At 36.6% G+C, this 10,145-nt stretch overlaps 1 protein-coding gene across 5 annotated transcripts in view; it reads right to left on the bottom strand.

The window, feature by feature from the left end:
* Window positions 1-10,145, bottom strand: part of LOC107573627 (muscleblind-like protein 1) — a 69,055-nt gene that overhangs the window by 48,587 nt on the left and 10,323 nt on the right. For 2 of the 5 annotated variants that reach the window (XM_016260055.1, XM_016260056.1), the window contains exon 3: window positions 4,801-4,945. The exons of 2 other annotated variants lie outside the window; for them this stretch is intronic. The gene's annotated coding sequence lies outside the window, so the exon portion shown is untranslated. Of the gene's footprint in view, window positions 1-1,524; window positions 1,619-4,800; window positions 4,946-10,145 lie in introns of those variants that run through there. One more of the 5 variants, XM_016260054.1, reaches the window with a different exon arrangement.

Genomic DNA, 10,145 nt, shown 5'->3' with positions numbered 1-10,145 from the left:
TATATATATATATATATATATATATATATATATTTAAATGTTATGCTTCATTAAATAATAACATTGATAGAATATTGTAACGTAATGAAAGCACAACATTTTATTTTGTGTAAAATATATAAAAATATATATAAAATATTATGACTTCTTCGTGAAATAACAATTAATTTAATAAATGTGTCATTCTTTAAACTCGTGCAGTGCTACAACAAACATCTGATGTTCAAAGTTAGTCCAGAGGCTCTATACCCACTCAGAAAACTCAGCTGCTATATTAGGAAACTAGTTTCACTTGTTGAAACAGTTAAAACAGTGAGAAAACAGGAAGTTTATGAGTAACAGTGAGTGAAGTTCTCAGTTTGCAAACGTCCTCTTTTGGAACAAGGTCTTACAAAACCTAACAAAGCCTAACACTGTTTGACCCAAAGCATGTTGAGAAAGCAGCATTTCAGTTCACTTTGCTAAGACAAACAGGAAAAAATTACAACAGCTCTGAATGACTAAACAGAATGGCTGTTTATCTCCTCCCGCCAAATATAATCACCAGCTACAGCTGCAATAAACAAAAAGCATGTCACACCTTACATTAACACCTCTCAAGAGTGTCTTAGAGAAGAAAAAAAGCTTAATGCACTAATAACAAATCGTCTTTTGAACATCTCATACATTCATAAGCGATGTCGCTGGTGTGTTTTACACGGCCAATGGCGCTTGGCAGCAGATTTACATCACTGATTCTTCAAACTGACTTTGAATATAATCAAATAAGTTGTCGAGCAATGTCAGAGGAGAGAGAGAGCGATCAGTAGCTACTATGACTCTTCAGCAAAGTCCAACAACTTCATAAAATGGAAATTTACAAAGTGATACATACGTAAAAGGACATGTAAATGGCTTGCATACCAGAACTTGAACGTTCACGAGACAAAGAGACACAAGTGGAAGCGGTCAAGCATGTTAGAATACACACTGAAAAAATGTTAGTCATTTTAAGAGAAAACAATGTAAATATGCATAAAGTGTATACAGTAAGTAACCATATACAGTGAAATGTATTCAAATATATCAAGAATTACAGTAATTGCAATAGATTGTAATATAATTACTAAATGTATAGTATTTAATAGAATATTTTTATGGTTACAAACTGCAAAATATAGTCGCAAAAATGCCTGAAAAATAATTTTACGTAAAGATCTTGCAAACAGAGCAACCTGTTTTTTTTTTTACAAATTTAAAAAGATTATTTTACAGTATTATTTTACAGTAAACATTCATAAAACAAATTGTGCGCACATAAAACAATGCAAAAAAGTGTAAATTGGCCATAAGCAAACAACTCATAAGGTCAAAAATCTACATCACAGAGGGTAACTGTTAGCTTTTCTAAAGCAATATATAATACACATATAAATTCATTATGAAACAAGCATTTTTATAAATAACTTCAGAGCTATAGATGCAGACAGAACATATAGAGTAAATGTGTATATCTGAGGCTGTTTGTGTTCATTTAGTTCTTACCCGCGTGTAGTGCGAGAGCTGTATCTCCACTGAGAGTCAGACAGGAACTCACACATGGGTCACCAGCCAATGTGGCTCACCGCAATGCATTCTGGGACAGATACTAACATATGCCCTGGTGTGTCACAGTGCATAGAGTAGCATGCATGCAAAACACTGCGTTAAGATGTTTAAGTGTGTGCATGTGTTTACAGTTTCAATGTGTGATCACATGATAAAGCACAGACTGAAGCAACTGTGAGTGTGTGTTCAGCGATCATTCTCTCTATCACCATGGAAACCTGCTTTTATCTTATTTGCATCTGGGTGTACCAGCCGCAGAGAGAGCTGTGTCATTTTCCCCTAGAAAACACCACTGCCCTCCTCAGAGACTCTGAGAAGTTTGCCACACTTTTTCACACGCGTAAACCCTTTCCCAAATCCTAAATATGGAAAAAACACTGCCATAATCCCGTTTAGAATATCATACTAACATACACGTCCTAAAAGTCAAAGCTTCAAAAAGAGGAAACGGCTTTCATACACTGCTAAAGATAACACAGCACGCCTTGCACAGGAAGAGGGTTGCAGTTGCTCTATACAGAAGCCCCAGAAAACTATTTTAACATGGGAGTCGCACTTAAAAAAATATTTTAGCATGTGAGTAACACTTGAAAGGTTTTAAACCAAGTGGTTTCTGCAAACAACTAATGTCCAAACACTGAATGTATAGTTTTATGATTTGAAACTTACAGTAACAAACATATTTTTGTCATGTTTTAATGTGGGTCACTGTATGCATGTGTGAAAGCATGTACTTACTTAGACTGCTGGGTCAAAACAACCCAATAGCTGGGTTTGTTCCTTTTTAACCCAGCGCTGGGTTATATTTAACCCAGCCTTTTTTAAAGTGTGTGTTTGCATGTGAATTAGTGTGTGTGTGTGTGTGTGTGCGCAAGGTTACTTGAGGTCTGTAGTTCACTTGTGCCAGGTGTGTTATCTCAGACGCTCCACATGGCTAAGCCAATGGTAGAGTTCCTCTTCTAAACTCACTCACATGGTACAAAAACACTCACACATCTCACTAATGCAACCCCCTCGGGTGTTACTTACACTAATGTGAGAGAGAAACAGATTTAAGGCTAGTGTATTTGTACAAATAAAGCCTCTGGTCATTATCTACAGAACATTCAATGTGAAAAAAAGTAGGCAGGATTTTAACCACGTAAAATTGATTAGATCACCAAAAGGGGGTGTTTCTCATCAGAACGGAGCCAGATGTTAATGCCAGCTTGCTGTAGATTTTGGGGGGGGGGGTTACTTCACTTCTTCACATTGAGGAGTATTTTAACCTGGAACATGGTATTCCAATGGTAATACCAATCAATGGTTTCTGTTATTGCCATGAACTTTAATACTTCAGTGGAGTTTTGTTATTGTTAACTCAAACTATTAAAACTAAAACATTTTTATTAGTTTAAATAAATATGAAGTAATATAAAATATAAATATTAGATGAAAAACTAAACTAAAAGATAGATAGAATTTAAAAAAACAAAAATATAAATGACAAAAAACATAAAATACTGAATGAAAATATATTAATGAATAATGAAATAATTATAAAACCAATTCAAAATATAAATAATAACTATAATAATATATAATACTAAAATAATAGTACACTGATTCAGTGTTATTGCATGTTAATGCATTAAAGGGATTCACCCAGTAATGAAAAATCTGTCATTACTTACTCACCCTCATATCATTCCAAACCCATGACGTTCTTTCTTCTGCAAAACTCAAAGCAACTTTAGACTCCTTTAACTTTCATTGTATGAACAAAACACTGAGACATTCCTCACAATATCTTCATTTGTATTCCATGCACAAAAGAAAGAAGAAATTACATGAGGTTAAGTAAATGACAGAATTTTCCATTTTGGGTAAGCTATCCCTTTAAATTACTTTTTAATAAAGGAAAAAGGATGTAATTGAATTTCATGTTGACCACATGTCCTTATGATGTCAAACAAGAAACTTTTAAAGCTCCAATTATGTTAACGGAGAACCTTCCCAAGTGAGACGGCCTTTTAAAAAACTGCCATCATGCCACAGAAAACAAAACAATCCAAGAAAACCCAATGAAAATGAAGTTCCAATGAGAAAAGCTTCAAGTACCTCTAGTCCGATAAGAGAATCTTTGTAAAATCTTGTTACACAATTGACTAGGGTGACCATACGTGCCATTTTCCCAGGACGCGTCCTGGCCAGGATTTCTATATTGCCTAAAATATCTAGGTTTTGACTTTGTTTGCGTGTGCAGACTGATCGGTGTATGACATCAAAGTACCATACAGACCAGGGGTGCCCAAACTCGGTCCTGGAGGGCCGGTGTCCTGCAGAGTTTAGCTCCAACTTGCCTCAACACACCTGCTGGTAAGTTTCTAGTATGCCTATAAGAGCTTGATTAGCTGGTTCAGGTGTGTTTAATTGGGGTTGGAGCTAAACTCTGCAGGACACCGGCCCTCCAGGACCGAGTTTGGGCACCCCTGATACAGACGGTTATGCTTTCGAAACGCTCTCGAGGTACTTTGATGTCAAACACTGATCAGTCTGAGCCGCACTGCTTTTAAGTCGAACACACCTAATATGTATGCGTAATTGCATCGCTTTGACCGTAGATCCCACCTTCTCACACGCCATGATTGGTCCATTATGTACAATGCTTGCATGTTATTGGTCAAACTACTTTTCGATCATTACCTTCAGCAAGCATGAAAACAGGAAAACAAAGCCAAAACAAATCCTGGCCAGGACGCGTCCTGGGAAAATGGCACGTATGGTCACCCTACAATAGACTAACTCTTTATGTTCCATAGATTCCAATGAATTTCCAAAGAGAAGCAATCTGTGGTTTTCTAAAGAACCATTCATCTGTTGTTGAAACTGATGAATGGTACCTGGAACCAACACACCAATAACTTCCCATGAAAAACCTACCCCATAGCTGAACCGAAGAACCTTTAGAGTGATGCAGAGAAAGAGGAATGAAAAACGAGGGCACTTGAGGAACCGAACCACAGAGAGAAAGCATGCGTGCTCAACATACAATGCCTCATTTCAAACCTTTCCCAGCTCACTTCTAACCTGGCACGTCGCTGAATATCAAGACGCCAGACATCCTTAGCTTGTGAAAAACCCATTCCAACAGCATTCCCAAGCCACCGGTGGACAGGAAGTCCTCATCTAGCCCTCTGAGTAATGGCATACAGACACAGTCTGCGGTCCTACCTGACTCTGAGCTGCTCGGATCCAGTCCCGTATGTCCTCTCTGCTGTCTGCCGACAGGAAGCACATTCAGTCCGTCCCTATTTACAGTCCCCTGGCACTGCAGTACGGCTCACAGCTGGTGCATTCCTGCTCAGCTCTGCCTCAGCTGATGGAGAGAGGAGGGAAAGAAAATGCAGGGTACAGTAAGAACATACTGTACAAATCATCTACTGTGAATGTGAGGTCAGCAGATGCCGATCAGCCAATGACTGTCTCGATCTGTAACAACATGAGGAAACTGCATAATGCACCTCTTATTATTTCATCCATTTCCCAGGGAACTGCACAAACAGAAGCAATATTATTCAAAGCAGACACATCAGCAGTTTGTCTCGCTGATGATACCTAGAGCGACGACAATCGAGTAACAAGGCCATTTTCTTGTCCTCATGTCGGTTAGTCATCACTCAAATGCAATTAAAATGCAGTTAAAGATCATATGACTTCATAATTGGTGTTGTATTGTCCATTTAGTCCATGTCTGTGAGTTCTGAGGTCATGGATGTATAGTGTACTAGAACAAGTTGACAAAATACCGTTCAAAAGTTTGGGGTCAGTAGGATTTTTTTTTTTAAAGATATTAATTTTGTTCAGCAAGGATGCACTAAATTGATCAGAAGTCACAGTTAAGACATTTATAATGTAACAACTTTCTGAATAAATGTATATTAATCAAAGAATGCTCAAAAATGTATCACAGATTCCAAAAACTTATCATCATATTAAAATGATTGTGTGTTTATGCCAATTATGATCAATAAAATGCTCTCTTGACTGAGACGTTTTACAAATTTGTTCACTTGCCCTTTAAATTTTACAGTCTAGTGATAATAAGTAGCAAATCAAGGCTGCCCAGCACTGTGACATTATAATACATTTTAAATTATTATAATTACAAATGTCAACTCAGAGATTCTTCTATGGAGCGTTCATGTCTGAACCAGAAATTATTACTTTCTATGGCAACGCCAAAATAGGTACCTATGTGCAAAGAAAATTATAGTCATTGAAGTGTATGAACAATCATAAAGATTTGTAACTTGACTCACATCATGTGAAGACACAAAGATCTGCATTGACAGTCACAAAACTGGAGCATGATGGAAAATGACTAATGAAAAGTTAGCCAAAAAACATTACTGTATATCAGGCCAATAATTCAATTCAATTCAATGAAACAAAAAAGTATAATCCATGTTCAATATTTTACATAATAATATAATTACATAATAAAAATAAAAAGATTATAATATCATGGTATTATGAGTATAAATAATTATAATATAAAATATTTTAAATAATTTAAAAATATTTAATTAATAATTCTTATGGTTTTCCGGGACCCCCTCAATGTCAAATGTCCCCCAGAGCTTCCAATTTCAATATAAAAGACGTCAATACAGCATTAATAAAACAATACCATGGATCTTTAATAAACATATTGTGATGTTCTAAACAATGTTGATAAACAATACTGAATGCATCCGGTGGCAATAAATAAAACACAACTGCTTAAAAAGAATGTTTCTGTCCAAATAGTTTCGAGAAATGCTCTAATTATCATAGCACACAAAAACTTCAAAGCTCCAGATGGATGTCTGACTCATCTCAGCTGTTAGGATGCGTTTGATTATGAATTTAATCCTGTGTAAAAAAAAAAAAAAAAAAAAAAGTATTAGACGAGAAACAAAGAATGAGAGGAAGATACCAGACAAGACTAAGCTGTCTTGAGGATACACATTTTTTCATTATTTCTGACATAATCGTATTGTTCATGCTCTCTTGCTCCCAGATGATCACTGCTAGCAAGTTAATGAATGGTACATTCACACGTGGCGCACGTCTGTTAATGCTGAGCTCTCCTCATTCTTAAAATCATGATGCTCTTAGCTCATTATGTCATTTGGGCTCAGCCAATAAGACGAAAGCAGACACACTGAATGACAGATACACCGAACTGCTGTGACTGATCAGATCAATATAGACATGTTCACAGGTCCCGGCATTTCTGTTCTTCAGAGGTCTTCAAACACCATCAATATACTTTTAACATAGACATTTGATTTTAGGTTTTACAATAATAAAAAAAAAAGCATAAAAAATACATTGCTGATTTACACAACAGTCACGCAACCCACAAAGTGGACCAAATTCAGAGTTGTGCAAAATTCAGAACTGAAAAACTGAGTGTGAATTTGAATCAAATTGGCCACACCTCACAGGAAGTTAGATTGGAATGACAGGAAGAGGAGTTTATACTGAAATGGAATTCAATGAAATTCATTACAGGTGAGGCATTCTGGGAAATGAAGCGTTAAAGGGATAGTTCATCCAAAAATTAAAATTTGATGTTTATCTGCTTACCCCCAGGGCATCCAAGATGTAGGTGACTTTGCTTCTTCAGTAGAACACATATGATGATTTTTAACTTTAACCGTTGCAGTCTATCAGTCGTATAATGCATGGCAATGGTAACAAAATCTATGAGAGTAAAAAAAACATGTACAGACAAATCCAAATTAAACCCTGCGGCTCGTGACGACACATTGATGTCCTAAGACACGAAACGATCGGTTTGTGCCAGAAACCAAACAGTATTTATATCATTTTTTTACTTATAATACACCACTATGTCCAACTGTCTTTGGGCGCGCGCACGGCATCCAGTGCATGAGGTGTGTACGCGCTCTGGTGTAGTTTACGTTAATGGGCGTGTTGATATCCAGCCGAAGAGCAATCAACCATAACTTCAGGCGAGCAGGCTCAGAAGTTGGGAATACGTGGAAAGTCACCACTCTCGAATGAGTTTGTGCGAGAGAACGTAATATTTTAGTTTTAAATCGGTTTGAACAATCTGGATAAGCGCAAGTAAGTACCATTTTGATTAGCCATCGTACCTACAATGACTGTGCACTGTGTAAACAATGAGTGACGTATACGCGCGAGAGATCACTTCCGGCGCTTGCGTAAACTACGCCAGAGCGTGTACACACCTCACGCACCGGATGCCGTGCGCGCGCTCAAAGCAGTTGGACATAGTGGTGTATTAGAGGTAAAAAATTATATAAATACTGTTCGGTTTCTGGCACAAACCGATCGTTTCGTGTCTTAGGACATCAGTGTGTCGTCACGAGCCGCAGGGTTTAATTTGGATTTGTCTGTGCATGTTTTTTTTACTCTCATAGATTTTGTTACTATTGCCATGCATTATACGACTGATAGACTGCAACGGTTAAAGTTAAAAATCATCATATGTGTTCTACAGAAGAAACAAAGTCACCTACATCTTGGATGCCCTGGGGGTAAGCAGATAAACATCACATTTTCATTTTTGGGTGAACTATCCCTTTAATCCACCCTGAACCAGAAGATTTTATAAAAATAGATGGATGGATAGAATGATAGAACAATAGAACGTTAGAAAGAATGTTAGAATGATAGATATATAGATAGATAAAACAGTAGAACGATAGATAGAATGATAGAACAACAGAATGATAGAACGATAGATAGAACAATAGATAGATAGATAGAAATAAAAAAGGAAAATGTCTCTTAATATCTCACATTCAGACAGAGAGCTGTAAGAAAACACTGTCTGTCTGAATTTTAAAGCAAACCTTTCCTTTTTTTCTGTTTTTCCCCAAATGCTATTGGCACAAGGCTGCCATCCGCTTTCAAAAAAGTGCCAAACTCTTCCACACACACAGTCATGCCGCATGTTTACAGAAGAGTAGCTTTGCTTACAACAGTCACCCAGCATGAGCAACGGCCTGCCTGTACGTGTCTCGATTTTCCCTCATGTGTTGTGAACTGCAGATCACCTTTTTCGATTAAAGGAAATAAACAAGGTCATTATATTATTCATTATATACCACGGCAGTTGCCATTTGTAGCCTAACAACCACAAGATACAACATCACCCCACTAAAAACAAGAGCGAGAGGGAGAAAGTGAATTCTCTCATGCACTGGACATAATTATACCCTCATTGAGCCAATCACATGACAGCGCCTGAAAATAGCAGAGGGCCACGCCCAGACCGAGCAACAAATGCCTTCTATTGGGATGTCATTATCTGCTTATAAGATTCATGCGCTAAAAGACGAGAGAGAGGGAGAGAAAAGAGAGGGTTAGGAGGAGAAAAGGGGAAAAACAAACTCCAGAGACCTGAGTCATTGCCACTGAAGGAAGGAGGGGAGTAGTTGAAGGAAGGAAGAAGGGATGGAGAGACCGAAAGAGACGGAGAGAAAAAAGACTTGTTGTCTCTTTTAATGTTTATTTTAGTTTTATTGTAAGATTTTAAAATGAAATACCACACAAAAATATACAGTACACTATATTTACCTTAAAAAAGAATGGCTTATTAACCCTACAGAACATTATTTCTAAAATTTTTAATTATCGTATTATAAATAGTAAAGGAAGGATGGAGAAACCAAATGAGAGCGGGAGAGAAAAGGACTTGCTGTCTTGCAGAATGTTTGTTTTTATTTTATCATAAAATTACATATATATTAATATTAATTATATAATATATATTAATATTGTCTTTATAATTTATATGTATATTTTTATAATGTTTATAATATAATATTTTACTTTATTTTAATTGTTTTATTCTATTTCTACTGTTTTATTTTATATGAGGTTTGCCTTTTTTGCAACCCTGTTACCAACCCCTGGTTGGGGCTTTTCTAAATACAGATTAAAACCCTAATTTGTCTGATTTAATTTTCCAGCAATAAAGAATAAATAAACATCAGATTGTACTATTTTTATATATTTTTTTCCAGATGAAATTGAAAAAAAAATGTATGAACAAAACTATACAATAATAGTAACAGGGTTGAAAATTTAGCTAAATTAAGCTCGATCAGTAGGTAGTTTAGGACCAAATGTACGCCCGATACTGGGCTTCTGTACTCGTACTCATTAAAATGCCCCGATACCAAACACCGATACCACACAACATGATAAGTGCCATATTCAGACAAAGAAACACTGACAACAGAACAACAGACAGCAGAATTGAGTTATTAGAGATTAAGGATGCATACGAAGTATATGTATGCAATGAATATAATGTTAAACATTCAGTATTAATGCCTGTATAGCTGATGTGTGCGAGCTGATAAGCAAATCACGCTGAGTGGATTGAGCGCGCGGCAGCGCAGATGCGTGAGTTTGACGAGTGAATATAGCTACCTTTCTCACAGACATCACTGGAAAGTTTGTAGTTCGGTCGGATATGTCATAAACAAGTAAGTAAAACAATGCAGAGAGAGAGAGAGAGAGAGAGAGAA

This window comes from Sinocyclocheilus grahami, unplaced genomic scaffold (genome assembly GCF_001515645.1).
Source record: "Sinocyclocheilus grahami isolate Dianchi unplaced genomic scaffold, SAMN03320097.WGS_v1.1 scaffold1986.1, whole genome shotgun sequence".
NCBI classification, from domain to species: Eukaryota; Metazoa; Chordata; class Actinopteri; order Cypriniformes; family Cyprinidae; genus Sinocyclocheilus; species Sinocyclocheilus grahami.
Note: the sequence above shows the minus strand (reverse complement) of the source record. Positions and strands in the feature narration are given on the sequence as shown.